Consider the following 15,389-nt stretch of genomic DNA (forward strand, 5'->3'; position numbering starts at 1 on the left):
GATTTGCCAAATTCCTGCCAATCCTTCTTTTGGAAAAGTTCAGGTAAGAACAAAAATTTGCACACATGGTTTCATAGGAAGCAAATGTTTTATAATGCTTATTTACTATTTCTATGGCTCTTGATATCAGAGTATCCAGGCTCTTAAGCCATGACAACAGCATTGACCCCTGCAAGCCATCCAAAGATACAGAAAAACTGGCCATCTGTCAACCTCCCTTTAGCAATTGCTCCAGCTTCTTCTTATAACAGATCTGTATTGTCACAAAATTTGGGGAAGATCCCTGTATTTCTAGATCACACAAGTCTCACCAGGTCAAACCGACCCCTTTTGCAGTCTCTGCCACACCGTTCATGAAACCCTTTAAAATGCTGTACAGCTTAATTCTGCCCTCAGTATTCCAGTCTTGCACTCAGGCAGTTTGGACCATTTCCTTTATGCAAACCCTGTAGACTCTTCTGCTTTTCAAGTATTTAAGCTCTTAAGTTTTGCTAATGCATCTTTTTATTTGCAGTTCTCGCATGTTTTTGCTAGACTAAACACATGCCACATGCTACACAGCTTTAAAAAACCCCATGTAAATATCCTTAGAATGGCTCAACTAGAATAAGCTAACAGACAGCATGTGGCCGTGGAACAGAGGCCATGTGCATTGTGACGCTACCTGCTGAGCACAGCCGCCAGCATTCAGAGCATTATAAAAAGGGCATTACTGTAACAATGACAAAGACAGTGAGCGCTACTTGCATAGTGTTTAATGAGCAGCAACACAGACCATGGCATTTGGAGACTGACAGCTTAGGTTTGTTTGTTGCTGGGGTTTTTTAACCCCAAATCTCCATCACTTTTCAAATAATAAAGCACCTGAATCAATCAGAGTCTGTTCTGAGAAAGCAGCACATGCCTTCAAAGCCTTTTGCAAAAAAACACACATAGATGCCTTTCAAGGCCAGCATGACAAGTCTAATGCAAAGAAGGACATTTGAGAAGATCACACTATACTTGCTTAGGAATAATTTCACCTTTACAGGATCTGAACTATAATTAGCATGCTGACGCCCCATTATAACAGAGACAGAAGTAGAATTACAAAGAACGATTTTCAGTATTACTCACAAACTGAAGGAACAGGTCATGATGGACAAACTACGGGTATTAGTTCTTGACAAGTTTCAGACTTTTGCAGAAGTAAAATAGAAGATCCAACAAATAAAAAAATTTTTTTGAAAAGAAAACATCCCATGCTAGGTACTTCCACTCTTCCCCTTTAAATTATCCACAGAACACTGTTTTTGTAGCTGCCAATTCTGTGACCTTGCTAGAAGTCACCAAGCCAGAGATCAATTAGTGAGTAGAGACTAGAGAAGCAGCGTTGATTGCATTCTGTCTGTCCCTTGGGAAGAGCAGCCGTGCTTCAGGGTACAAGCAGCATAAGCCTGGAAGATGGTTATCCAGTGGGAGCACTGATACGCAGGTTCGTTACTGACTGCAAGATGCACAATACAGCAGAACTGAAAGGAAACAGGAAAACCTCCTTTTTCCTTTTACTTTCACATTTAAATTTTCCAGTAATTTAAACACAGTTTAGTTTTGCACGCAATGAAACCTTTTTACATTAAATGGTATCTACAACAAACACCCCATGCTGGCTTCAAACATCTACATTATGGATGGTCATTAGTATTCTTCCTACTGAAGTGCCCCGTAGGAAATTATCCTTTAAAAATACTGCACACTCTTCATATATCCCATTTAATCATCTATCAAAGCTGGGAAAACTTTGTAAAGATTAATTAGGAATATGCAAAATAAATTAAAAGAAACCTGTACTGAATCTAAAAAAAGTTTTCCTGGCTTTTATTAGCAAACGAAGAGAATATCATCAGTAACATTTAAGATGATCAAAACACCTATCATCATCAACATACATTAGAAAAGCATGTTGCTCTTCCTTGAAAGGGAAAAGCAGTACAAAGGGTGGAACTTCTTACAGGGAAAAAAAAAAATAAATATATATATATAAAGTAGTTTGCAGCAGCAGTACTGAAGTCCTGAAAACAGGCAGATCATTCTTCTCCTCTATGAAAGGGACTGGTTTGGAATATGTTACCCAAAGAGGCACAGGAAGCGTTTTTAAGCACACTCCACAAACTCTCAGCAGATCACCACTATCGCCCGCTTCGTAGACAGGATGAACCAAACCACAGAAGAATTTGGAGATTTTACTTGTGTTACACACCAAGCTACAGTGACAGAGAAGGATATTAGCCCCACTACCTTAACTTCCATTTGCAGATCTCAACGACCATGCAAGTTACCAGCGATGGCAGTGTCCTTCCTCCCTGACACCTCCAGAGAAGCAGCAATGTGTACCCTCTGCTGTCCCCAGTGACACACAACTCTTTCCAGTCCACTTCAGACAGAGTTCTTGCGCAGTCTGCGATCTCTATTTTCTCTTCCACACAGGAGACTAACATAAGAGAATCTGGAACTACAAGAGGTAGGTGCCATCTCTGCACCCACCAAAAGCTACTGCTACCTAATTTGTCTGGCTTGTGCTTCTATGCCAAAGTAAAAGGCAAAATAAAACATAAAAGAAGAGAGACTTACAAGTGTCAGGAGGTAAGGAAAATGGTACTTGATACTTTAGAAGACTACTGAAATAGTTTATCCCATGCAATGAGATCTTATCCCCCCCAGATCTTGACTAAATTATTAGTTACTGGTCTCCATCTCACACCCTGCAGTACAGGTTACCTGGACCACAGAGCAGTGACTTGAATAATACAACTATGAAAGTTGTAAGTTCTAATCTAGCTTGACTATTAGATCAAGCGATGTAAACAGAACTTGAGAAGAAAGTCTCCCCCAAGAGACATCAGGAGCACTAATTTATGTATTTCAGTCCCCATTCCCAGTGACCCTCATGGTGTTCAGAAACAAATCAAATTAGCCACTTGTCTCTTGTCAAGGAAAGGGGACCTATTTGCAGGTCAGCAGGAACTTCCTAACACTCAGCCTCAGCAAAATTGTTTCACAGCACCTTATTAGAGACTTGATGGGGGTCATGTAGCACTATCTGCAAAAACTGACTGATGACATAAAACACAAAACACTTTGGGACATGAAGCAGGAAAATTTCAAAGATCAGCCCTACAGAACCATATCTATTAGGGGTTTTAATTTTTAAATATGAGCATTTAAAATGCTATCCTGAAAAAGTTATCAGGGAACACAATGAATGACAATGATCACATGTTAGCTCTCAATGCTACACCACTTCTGCATGTACTAAATTTTATAGCCTTCTTGTTACCTTTCTCCTGTGTCTACAGTAGCACTCCAGGAATGGGAAGCCAAGGGCAGTGACTCAGACCTCTGTGGTTCCTAGCAAAGGGCCCTAACAGCTGAATGGCTTAAGAACATAAACGTGGGCCTTCCCACTAGGAAGATTCAACTGCTGACTGACGTACAGCTGTATTCTCAGTACTGCAAGAACTCCCGCTCTTTAGTATTTAAATCACTACATAAATATTTCACACAGGACTTAGCCTAAAATAAGCCACCTGCCTGGTTACTACAGTCTGTCTGCTTGCCTTAATTTGCAGGCAACTATAATGCTATTTCTCTGATATACTATTCCGTAAGGCCTCCCAGAAGAAACCTGAGAGATCAATAGTCCTTAAATAAGTAATTAGAAGAGCTGAAATCATTTAGGTCATCAAATAGCAAGTGGGATAAATAAAAAGTCATAGCTCCGTGAACACCTGCATTAAACAGAATTTTTACATTTATTTGTTGAGTTAAACAATAGAAAGGCTGCACACCAAAGCATAAGAGGTAGAACTGCTGAACAGCATTTATAATAGGAAAGCAAAATAGGATAACAATACATACCTGCATTAAGTGGCAGGTTAATAAAAAAAATAAAAAAAGAGACAAGATACATCAACAGCCTTCAACTTCCCACTCCTAGTGCAAGTGAATTTAAATCAAAAATTCAGAGAGAACCTTCTAATCTAAGGCATGAAGCAAAGACCACACACAGAATGAGGCATTTCTACACTCATAGATGTGTTACATTAAACATGAAAAAATGTATGTAAAATATACTCTCCCTAAAAAACAGGTACATTTCTGTATACGTTGCGACATCCACCCTACTCCAGTACAGCACCCTGTCACACCCAGAGCAGGCACTTGTCGCCTGCCTTACCCGCTTACAAAGACCGCTTGTTGCCTTACTTTAAAACCCTTTACCATCACTCCTCGAGCAGGCCTCTGACCTGCAGCTCCTCAGTCTTGGCAGGGAGATCAGTTTTCTAAATTTTCAAACGTTTCATTCATTCATTCACTCCTCGACTCCTACTGATCCCCACGTCCTACCGCATGGCTCCACCCTCCACGTCTGTATAGGCCCCTGCTTCCTCAAAATGGATTATGGGAATAAAGTTTCTTGCCTTCATTACCTTATTTGGTTGAAGGACTCTCTGAATTATAGCTGATTTCAGTCTTCTGAAACTACTGACCTAATCTGACCATTTTGGACTTGCACCTGGGCAAGTAAACCCCGGCAGATTCCTTCCTGATGCATATTTGTCGCAAGGATATCTATTCTACCAAACACTTGGCCTGCCCAGGGGACCATCTTCACAGACTGGGCTCAATTTTCCCTTAATGGGGAAAGCGGATATACTTCAAAGCTCGTAGTCAGAATTTCAGTCTACATACCTCGTATGACACAGACATCCAAATCTTTCGCAGTGCTTCAGCAGCACACACGACTCTTGCTAGTCATTACTTACTGAAATCTCCAGCTACTAAATATCATACTGTCGTGGTTTGGCCGGCAGCTCAGCCCCACACAGCCGCTCGCTCACTCCCCCACCGGTAGATGGGGGAGAGAATCCGAAGGGTAATGCTCGTGGGTTGGGATAAGAACAGTTTAATAATTAAAATTACAAGAAACAACAACAGAAATGCAATGTAAAGGAGAACAACGAGAGGCGCAAAGCCCAGGGCGGGGGGGGAAGGGAGGGGAGAGGGGGAACAAACCGCCCGCGCCGCAGCCGCCCGCCGCCGCGCCGCTCCCGAGCCGCAACTTCCCCCCCACCCCCACCCCCCCCACCATACTGGTCATGGTGTCACGTGGTATGGAATGAACCTGCCATTGGCCAGTCGGGGCCAGCCGCCCCCCGCCATGGCCCCGCCCCTCCCAGCCTCCCGCCACGCGGCAGAGCGCGGGAAGCCGGAAAGGCAGCCGCCCCCCACGGTGAGGAGAATTAACCCCTTCTCAGCCAAAACCAGCACACGCACATTTAGGTAACGTCTTGGCATATCAAAGTTTATGAAATTTTGAGGTACACACCTAGCGTCTGGAATATGACCTGTATCTGCTGCAGATCTGCTTCCCACTTATCACTTTATACGGCAATACTAGCTACGCAGCAGCATACTGGGTACATGGAGTAGAGAGTCTCAAATGTTGAAAGGTTACTTGTACTTCACGCAATGCAAGGAACACAGCACGTTACCACAAAAGAGAGAAAACAGATTTCAAAGAGTAAGCCTTCTGCTGTGATTCTGTTTGAGGGACCTGCCAGCACCCATTATCGGATCTAGGGTTTAGTGTACTGGGCCACATCTGTTTGTTCTAGAACTTAACTACTTTGAGAGGAATAGACATCAGAGTGAAAACCTGCCCTGACGACGGGTTGTGATACCGGGTTTGGGTACCACATTCAGGAAACACATCAGCTTCAACAAGGTTGGTATTTTATCCCAAGGGTACAGCTTGTGAATATTTTCCTAATGCCACTGAAATCTGGCTATAGTCTTACAGAATTTTTAATGAAGTTATAAAGCTACTTCATTATAACCAAAATTCTCATTATAGCAAGACTTTTAGACCAGACTTCTGACTACAGTTCAGTGTGTTTTATTTCTATCCAACAATTACTATTACTCTTAAGAATTCTCCACTTTCTGTTGACAAAAATGAATTTTGGTAAAGCTTTTTTAAAATTATTATTATGATGACTGTACTTCCAGCTGCACTCAGACAAACTCTGACTCAAGTTCTAGGCTTTGGGGTCATCGATAGACACTCAGCTATTGCTTCCATCAAAAAAAAATACAGATTGCCATAGAAAAGAACAGATATGGGAAGGAAAAAACATGCAGTTAAACCCCCAAAGATTTAAAAAAAAAAACCCACCATGGAAAACAAAAACTTTTTGTACCAGGAACAGATTGAAAACAGAAAGAAAATTAGCATTTAGGAATGAAAAAGCCTATTCAGTGTTGATGTTAAATACAACACCCGCAGAGATGGAAGCTGGGTTTATTTTTGATAGCAGCATAAACATTAAAGATAAGCCAAAGGCATTTAGAAAATATGGGTGCAGCACAAAGGCTCATGTGACGAGAGATATTTTGCTTTTAATCTTGACCTGGAAAACCTCTTGTATGACAGAGCGTCTTTTCAGCAGAGTCACAGTCCTGCCTAGTTACTCTGCCTATTAGTGATAAAAAGGCCACCCAAGTTGTTTCCACTTTGGAATGATGGCAGGTTTTCAATTCTAAACTTCAAAAGAAAAGGAAAAAAACCACCCTAATATATCTAAGGGCCTGCATGGAACTCCCATCTTCCCTTATCTGGTCCAATCACGCTCTTCCCTAAAACAACAACCCTTACAACTGCATCATCATTTTTCTAGAAAAGACATTTAAAATCCCCCAAATATTTATCTCCTTGCCACTGATATATATGAAAATGCTTACCTCATATTGATATCAGATAAACATGCATCATATCCTACCCACACAATGGAAAAAACAGCTGATTTTGAGATTGGTTCATCATGTCTACAATGCCAGTAATATAAAGTGCTAACCACATCCACCACAATCATTGTGAGGGTTAAGCGATCACAGGATCAAATCTCAAATGTGTATCAAGTACTAAGACTGAAGACTGTGGACACCTCTGTGCAGTTCAGTCCCGCTTTGGATGTCTGTTCATACAGTCCAGGCTTCTCCAGGGAGGGGAGCTGCAGACCAACGGTCAGTCTTGGGAACTTTATGCCATTAAATTTCAATGAGAAACCTGCTGTATAAGACACCGCCAACCCCACAGGCTCAGCCACATGGCTGTAGAACCTTCTTTCTTCCACCCTCCCCTGCTCCGAGCACACAGGCAGAGATGCCCTGTAACCAGCAGCAGTCACCCCAACGTTCCCATGCGCACAACAGGCGAAAGCACTTCCATTCACAAGAAAAGAAAGCCCAGATGATGTGTCAACACCCCATTTCCCAAAGGAGCGATGTTAAGGATCGGGAGACTTCAGGTGATCACTGACGGCCCCACCTTTATTAGAAATTTTAATTAAATGCTCAAAGAAGGTGGGCAATATAATTTGTTTCCAGGCGTTCCTACTGCATAAAGGACACCGTGTTGGGTCAGATCAATGCTCCCGCGTAGCCTGGCAATGTGTCTCTGAAAGAGGCAACAGGAGATACTGCTTCAAGAAAGCCTGCGAGCCTGGCCACCTCCTATGGTCTGTTCGCTCTGTTTTTCCCCAGGGCCCTCAATTGTTGTATTAGTGACGTCAGAGGGTTTCAAGTCAGTACCTACTGCTTCGCCTCACTTCCCTTTCTGTAGGGACTGACATCATACCATCAACAAGAGTTTGTTAGATTCCACCATCCTGCAGAAACACTTTGAGACAGGAATTCAGAATTAAAATTACTTTTTTCTCCCCTCTGCGCTGACAGGAGTCATCACATGCCCTCTCTGTGTCAGTGGCAAGCAATATGGCAGCAGCCCTTTGAAAGACTTCATTCTCTTTCCCATCTTGGGCAATGCAATCCATATTTTGAAAAAAAATACTACAAAGTTTCAGTTTCTCAGGAAACAATCTTGGGGCACACGCCATAATGGAATAATCTCGGCAAAAAACACATCTGCATATGCACACTTTGCTGGTTTGGGCTGGGGTAGAGTTAATTTCCTCCACAGCAGCCAGTGTGGGGCTGTGGTTTGGATCTGTGCTGGGAACAGCGCTGATAACCCAGGGGTGGTTTCGCTCCTGCCGAGCAGGGCTTGCACAGAGCCAAGGCCTCTCCTGCCCCTCAGCCCACCCCAGCAGCGAGGGGCTGGGGGGCACAAGGGGCTGGGGGGCACACGGCCGGGACAGTGACCCCAGCTGACCCCAGGGATGTCCCACACCACACGGCGCCATGCTCAGCACACGGAGCTGGGGAGGGAGGAGGAAGGGGGGACGCTCGGGGCGATGGCGTTTGCCTTCCCCAGTCCCCGTTAGGCGTGACGGAGCCCTGCTTCCCTGGAGATGGCTGAGCACCCCCTGCCGCGGGGAGGGGTGAAGGAATCCCTTGCTTTGCTTTGCCTGGGTGCGCGGCTTTTGCTTTACCTGTTAAACTGTCTTGATCTCAACCCAGGAGTTTTCTCACTTTTGCCCTTCTGATTCTCTCCCCCATCCCACTGTGAGGGGAGCGAGCGAGCGGCTGCGTGGGGCTGAGCTGCCGGCTGGGCTTAAACCACGACGCACGCTCACATTTTAAAGAAGGCTGTTTACTGCTATGAGTTTTCTCATGGCCCTTAGTGGAAAAGTTTTAATTATACATTCAGTACTTGCCAGGTGGGGGTGAGAATACAGCTACTGGACTGAAGACAGCACAGCCTACAAAACAATTTAGATGTTAGGATGGCCGAGGCTAGCTACATTGCACTGTGTCCTAAAGAACGCCTATAAACACAAAATTAAAGCACTTTGGTTTACAAACGGTTCAGGAAACTGCTGATTTGCAGGTTTACTATGGACAACTCCACTGGGGCTGGTTTTAGCCAAACCAAGTCAGGAAGAGATGCAGTGACAGGGACTGTAATGCTGAGTGCCAGTACAGCATAGAGCAATTCACTCGCTAGTATAAGGAACTCTCTGTACCACAACTCTCAGCAAAACTAAGACACATGAAACAAAAATGTGAAATCAGAAGATTAACCACTACAGCAGCACATATTGAGATATGCATTCGCTTTTTTTTAACCTAGACCTTTGTTTTTAATAATTGATATAAAGCAGCAAATGACTCACTAATTGCACTTCTGAATTGTAACCCAACCTGGAATCAATCACACATGGCATAACTTCTGTTTTTATTTGAAGCTAAATCCACCACAGTGCATGCAGTAGCCTCTGTAATAATTGCATTAGTCATAACCTGAAAGTATTTCCCACTTACTTGCTTCCAGTTTTGCTTGCTTTTCAAGCTGATCCTCATCCCTATTGCTAAAAAGATCTCTGAAATGTTACCCCACAGAGCCTGTTCTGGGACTCGCACTGTGGTACATTTCATGGTGTGATTCCTCCTCTTTTAGTGTCTAATCTTCCTCCAGTGCCATTTTATCACCTTTGTTTCAGCCCAGATCAAACAGCTACCATTGAGGATTGCACCAGATATTAAGAAGTACTCTGTAAAACTCTTAGTAATGAGTTAGGCACCCAAAGAACTGCCAGATTTATGCATGTCATTTTTCATCTTGCAGCACAGATTCTAGATTTTTATGCACCCTCCACACTGGATAGTCCTCTGCTTGATTCTCTCCCTTTTACGCCTAAGATATACTTTAAAAAAAAAATGAATACAGACCTTGTAAGCATTTTTCAGAATAAAACTCTTTGCCACACCATGCCACAGATTAACCAGCTAGTTGTTGTGGGCCAAACAAAAATGAAGGCAGAACGGAATAAAATCAAGCAATAAAAGCTGGGATCAAATATACACAAAACAAGGCAAATTCTGACACCTAGGAACAACGTGGGATGCTAGAGGAACAGCGAGATGGCATTTGAGACCTACCAAACATTAACTCAGTTAATCAACACTTGCAGGATCCTCACTAGGAAACAGACACGTTAGAGCCCATGTTAAAGTAAAACTCAACAGTACTGGCACTGCCAGCTGAGTGGGGACAACCCAGGCCTAAGTCACACCAGTGCCAGCACAAGCGGGGTGTACGGAGAGTTGCCTGGGTAAGGCTTGGCTATGCTTTCAGAAGATCAATACCCACACAGTTACACCTACCACAGGCAATGCTTATCTACCCTAGCAAAGACTATTCTCGTACTGATACCATCTCACGTTTCTTTTCCCCCACTGTGAGTCTTCTGCCCACATCCTGCAGAGAAACAGATTCAATTAAAATCTGCCAAGGTTTCACTGTTGATGTCCCTTCCCACATGCCCAGGTCACTCCCAGCAATTGACTTCTCAGATATTTAGCCTTTGATTTTAATCCAGATTTGCAGAAATATTTTTATTGACTCTGGGTTTTAATACTTGCACAGTTGCCCTCCAAAGATAGGGGATTTTTTTTAAAAAAAACTGTTTACCCTTTCTGAATGCAGCTTTAATCCGCTCTGCATCTATTTTTATACTGCTTATATTATACCCTTTTAACTTTCACCTTCTGCTCTCTCTGTTGTTGTTTTTTTTGTAGAAGCCAGATGACATCATGACTTTCCACTTTGTTTTCTGTATCCTTTGGCATTCTACCTCCCTTCTTTTCTCATGACTTCTCTCCACACAAGCAAGTAGAGCAAGACAGAACAGTGGCTCTGGACACTGTTTTGTGTTATATGGAATTGTTTCCAACTTCATTCTTGTCATTAAAGATGAGCTGCTTTTTCAAACTTCAAGATTTTCTTCAAAACACTTCACATTTGCAAGTCATCTTCCTAGCTTATCACCTTTCTAAATCCAAACCTCCTGTGTGGAAAGTATTCAAACACTGCCAAACTTCAAAGCATGCAAACAGCCACATTAAATGTGTGATTAGTCCCACTGAAATAAAAGTTAAGCACATGCAATTATTTGTTTTTGTAGATTAAAAAGACATAAAGTGAAACAAGTTCTTTTTCAAATTCTCCCATTTTTTGTTACTTTTAAGTTCTTGCGAAGCTTATGAGACTAATTTCACATGTAAAGAGAGGTTTTCTATGAAGATTTTTAAAATACACGCCTCATACAGAATTATTTTTTCCAGTTCCAAGCCTGTCCTCGGATAGCTTTGCACAAATCCCATTAACTTTAGAACATGTCTAAAGGCAGAATTTGAAACCTGTAAAGAACTGGGTCACTGGACAATGGTAAGTCTCAAACATGAGATTTCTGAGTTACAAGAGAAAAATACCTCTTCCCTCAGGCACTAAGTGAACATTCCCATCTGTCTGTAAACAATACCAAACACTTGAAATTCGATAGGTTACATTTCATCCTTGCTCACTTAGGATTTTTCTCTTTACTGTAGCTAATAGCCATTTAGTCCTTAATGTAGTATTTGTAGCTGATGCTAGATCATCCAAGTACACCGTCCGGCGGGGCCACCTCCCTGCAGAGCTCAGTGCCTGGTTCACTCCAAGCTTAAAACCAGTAGCTATCAACAACTTTTTGTGAAGGGTCCCTCTGTTTTTCTGAGGTTTTTTGGTCCCCAGGAAAACTGCTTTCACATGCCCATCATATACACTAGCTCCTGCCTTGTCTCTATTTTTTATTTAATACTGATAATAAAATGTCTTTATCGCATTTATAGAATACGGCACAATCAGGTACGAGATCTACAAGCTGAAAAATCAGTCCAGGAACAGGTTTGGGTTTGGTTTTTTGTTGTTTTTTATGTTGTGGTTTTTTTTTTTTTTACAAACTAATTCTACATTTATTGTGTCAGTAAACATCAGCGAAAGAGTCTTAGTAGACTTCAGTCACCACAACTGCTCTCTGCATCAGCATCTCAGATCCGTATACTGTTGTTATACGATTGGTTTTATTCCACTATATATACTTGTTACAGCACAAAACCTACATAGTACTTAAAATCAGACCATCCTAATGTAATCTGGCCAGTTGGGAGATGCAAAGAGACAGTGACAAGCCACCATGCAGTATTCAGAAGTTAACTACAGTTCCCTTTCCACACCCACTCTTCCTAGAACGTTTAGATTTGCCAGAATCATCTAGATCATCAACCTCCTTAAAAAAAAATAATAAATCCAGTTACATGCTAATGACATATACTTTGTATTTTCAAAGATAATATCACCCTTTAGAATTACTACTGCCTACGACTATGAGGACAGCCTACTGGAGTGAGCACAAGGCTTGGAGTTTTAATCCAGGCTATGTTATTTGTTGTGTGACCTCTGCCAAAGTGTTTTGCTAAACTTAGTCTCTGCGTCTCTAAAGCCTTTGTGCTTGCCTCAGTTGTCTAGAGGATGCTGGTAATATTCAATAATACATGACAATGTCTTAAATATTTCTGTGGAAATATCTGCAGGAAACACATTATTTCCATCACAGTTATATATTCTAAAAAAATAAATCTTTCTATGCCAGTATTTTGTCCCAAGTAAGAGCATAATTATTGTTAATTACATTAACTTTCATCAAGATAACTCCCATTCCAGGTTGCTTTTGGCACAATTCAAGTCGCCATCTCTTACTGAGTATAGTAAGAGCTATAAATTCAATTTTCTGCCTTTTTATTCCATGAAGCCAAAAGACAGATATTACCTTCTTTTCCAAACCTCAAATGTTCTTTTCCTTGTTAAATTTATATCCTTGTACTGCAGCGCCAAAGCTCTTCCAATCCCCTGTATTCTAAATTAATCCATCAATCCCCTTTCCTCTGTGTTTTTGCCCTTGGCAAATCATTAGCCCAAGGGATAATTCAACAGAAAAATTCAAGATTTCACTCAGACCACAGCTGAAAATACCCTTCTTCTGCCTCTGCAAAAGCTCCACTATCTGAGATGCCATCTCTTGAAGATTTTCCTCTCCTTACTACAGTTCCAACTTCACCGCACAGCCACTAGTTTTCACAGCTGCCCCTTCCCATTCCACTATCTCCTCCAGCAGCCACCTTCCATTTGTCCTGTGTCTCTATTCCCTGCAATCAATTTCAGATGAAGTCCTTGGACCAGTCCTTGATTTTCTATTATTTTCTTGCCCCTTCTCAAGGCCTACACTAATATTTTAATGCCACACAGGAGATTTAGCTAGACTCATTCATTGCTTTGAAACCTCGCAAATCTAGACCCGAAAGCAGTAACTGAGATTCCTCAGATTTGTTTCTCCTTTCAATCCTTCAACATCATGAGATAAAAGTTTGTTACAACAGTAGAGCTATATATCTGACTGTTCAGAACAAGGGTGACACTTCAGCCGCAGGCTTGCAAAGAGGTACACAGAACATAGCTTTAATGTGACAAGCTGGACCTCTCACTACACGTAATGTTATTAACACACACATGGTTTCTCCTTCCACTCTTAATGCTGCAAATCACTCTTTTGAATGAAAGTTACTGTTTCACTTTAGCACTGCAGATCTCCTGATCCCATTGCCTTTTGCCAAAGTTCCCTCACAGGCTGCTTCGGCACAGCGTGTTGTGTACTGATTGTTTTGGCATAGAGCTCCTCAGTCAACTGCCTTTCATCTTTACAGCCTATATAAAATTAGTTTTGAAAACTGTGGAAAAAAAAGATACTAAATATAATTGCCACGGGCTTATAGGTTGAAAGCTGAGTTTAAAAAGGCACTTAACCTAGAAAACCGGCAGGAATTTTGAAGCACTCATGTGAAGATAACAGCCATTTCAATGTTGATGCAAAACCATAAAGGTTCAATAGAATGCACATCCCAAAGAAAAACCCCATCAGACTCAACCCTCCCTCCTCGTACCTAAAGGCTTTGGCACGCTAGCACTTCTCTGAAGAGTCTGACGGACAATAGTACTCGGGGCGCGCTCTTCAACTTCACGGCAATGCCCGTCTGCTCCAGAACAGTCTGGGATTAGGAAGAATTATCGCAGGGCAGCATAAAGCTAACCCAAACACATCTGTCTTGATCTCTAGAAAGGGAAGATGGAGCTCATTGAACACTGTATTCCTTGTGCAGCCTGATCTGCCTAAACACACCACGAAGCTGCCTCGAACCCTCAGACAACCGCTGAGGATTCCATACGGCGAGCAACTACTCACATGGAAACACCACTTCCCAGCTCAATTTTAGGAAACTGCTCTCTTTCTGCACGGCTTTAGATCTTGCAGTGGGATATAAAAATCCATGAAGGATGTGCGGTGCCTGGGTAAGGGGTGCCAGGCCCTGCCTCACCCCTCACACCTCACCCCCGCCTCCGCCCGGCCCCCTCAGCCTCGCCCCATCCCTCCCCCCGGCCCAGCGTGGAGACGGGCAGGGACGATCCTCCACACACACAGACAGACAGACAGACCGACCGACCGACCCCCACACCTGCCTCCCGCCCCGGCCGCCCCTCCGCCCGCCATGGGGGACAACCCTACCGCCCCGCTTACGCACTCTGCGCCCGACACGCTAGCACCTACGGCGTTTGCGCAACGGGAGCCCTCTCAGGTGCGGCGCCGGCGTTGACGACATTACGGAGAATTCGTAAGAAACACTAACCTCTTTGAGGGGCTTTACGCAAGTGACGCTCCCCCGTGCAGGCCCGGCTGCTCCTAACCCTCGTAGCCGCGGGAGCTCTCGCGGCCGCGGAGAGCCCGGGCGGCGGGGGGGAGCTGCGCAGTTTACGCAAGGAGTAGCGGCCTCAGGTAGGAAACGGGCCGAGCCGAGGACCTTTACGTCAACTCCGTAAGGCTTGCGCTAGCTTCCCTCCTGCGCTTTCCTCCCGGCGGGAGGAAACCGCCGGTTCCGCGCCGCTACGGAATTAGCGCGGCGGCCCGGCATCCCCCTACGCAGATGGCGTAAGGCTCTCTCTCAGGTGCAGGGAGGGGGCGGGCCCACGTTGCCCGGCAGCCCCAGCCTATGGGGGCGCCGGGCGCTGTCACGTGCCGGAGCCCCGCTCGCCGCTGCGGAGCCGGAGGAGCCGGACGGGGCCGCGGAGCCGGGCCGGGGCCGGGGGGCTGCGGCGGGGCCGGCGGCCGGCGGGGTGAGGCGGGGCGGAAGGGCTCGGCGGCGGGGAGGGGTCGGGGCGGCACAACAGCCCTCCCTGCGCGCCCCTGAGGGGAGGCGGGCGCCGGGCGCCGCTCCTCCCACTGCACCGGGCACTGCGGGCAGGAGGCAAGGGCAGGACGCGGCGCGGGGGGATGGGAGGCGGTGCGTGAGTGGGGGGCGCTGCTGCGCGCGCGGCGGCCGTTGGGGCGGGGGGGGTGGGGGGCGGGGGGAGGAAGAGGAGGAGGAGGAGGAAGGGGGGGGGGGTCGCGGCGCGCTGAGGGGCCGCAGCCGCGGGCGGGAGCGGAGCTGTGAGGGGATGAGGGGCTCGGCGCCGCGCTGCGCCCGGGCGGCCGCTCCTCCGCCGGCTGCGGGGCGCGTACCTGGCGGCGGGCGCGCAGGTG

The 15,389-nt window shown here is 44.9% G+C and overlaps 2 protein-coding genes across 15 annotated transcripts in view; one reads left to right on the plus strand and one right to left on the minus strand.

Annotated features, from left to right (window-relative positions):
• Positions 1 to 15,002, minus strand: part of CRB2 (crumbs cell polarity complex component 2) — a 77,782-nt gene extending 62,780 nt beyond the window's left edge. The window contains exons 1-2 of one of the 2 annotated variants that reach the window (XM_064468559.1): positions 14,500 to 15,002; positions 13,759 to 13,927 (exon numbers count right to left, since the gene is read on the minus strand). The gene's annotated coding sequence lies outside the window, so the exon portion shown is untranslated. The remainder of the gene's footprint in view (positions 1 to 13,758; positions 13,928 to 14,499) is intronic. The other variant, XM_064468560.1, reaches the window with a different exon arrangement.
• Positions 14,880 to 15,389, plus strand: part of STRBP (spermatid perinuclear RNA binding protein) — an 87,264-nt gene continuing 86,754 nt past the window's right edge. For 12 of the 13 annotated variants that reach the window (XR_010375626.1, XR_010375627.1, XR_010375628.1 and 9 more), the window contains exon 1: positions 14,880 to 14,983. The gene's annotated coding sequence lies outside the window, so the exon portion shown is untranslated. Of the gene's footprint in view, positions 14,984 to 15,029; positions 15,115 to 15,389 lie in introns of those variants that run through there. The other variant, XM_064468572.1, reaches the window with a different exon arrangement.

Source organism: Phalacrocorax carbo, chromosome 18 (genome assembly GCF_963921805.1).
Source record: "Phalacrocorax carbo chromosome 18, bPhaCar2.1, whole genome shotgun sequence".
Classification (NCBI taxonomy): Eukaryota; Metazoa; Chordata; class Aves; order Suliformes; family Phalacrocoracidae; genus Phalacrocorax; species Phalacrocorax carbo.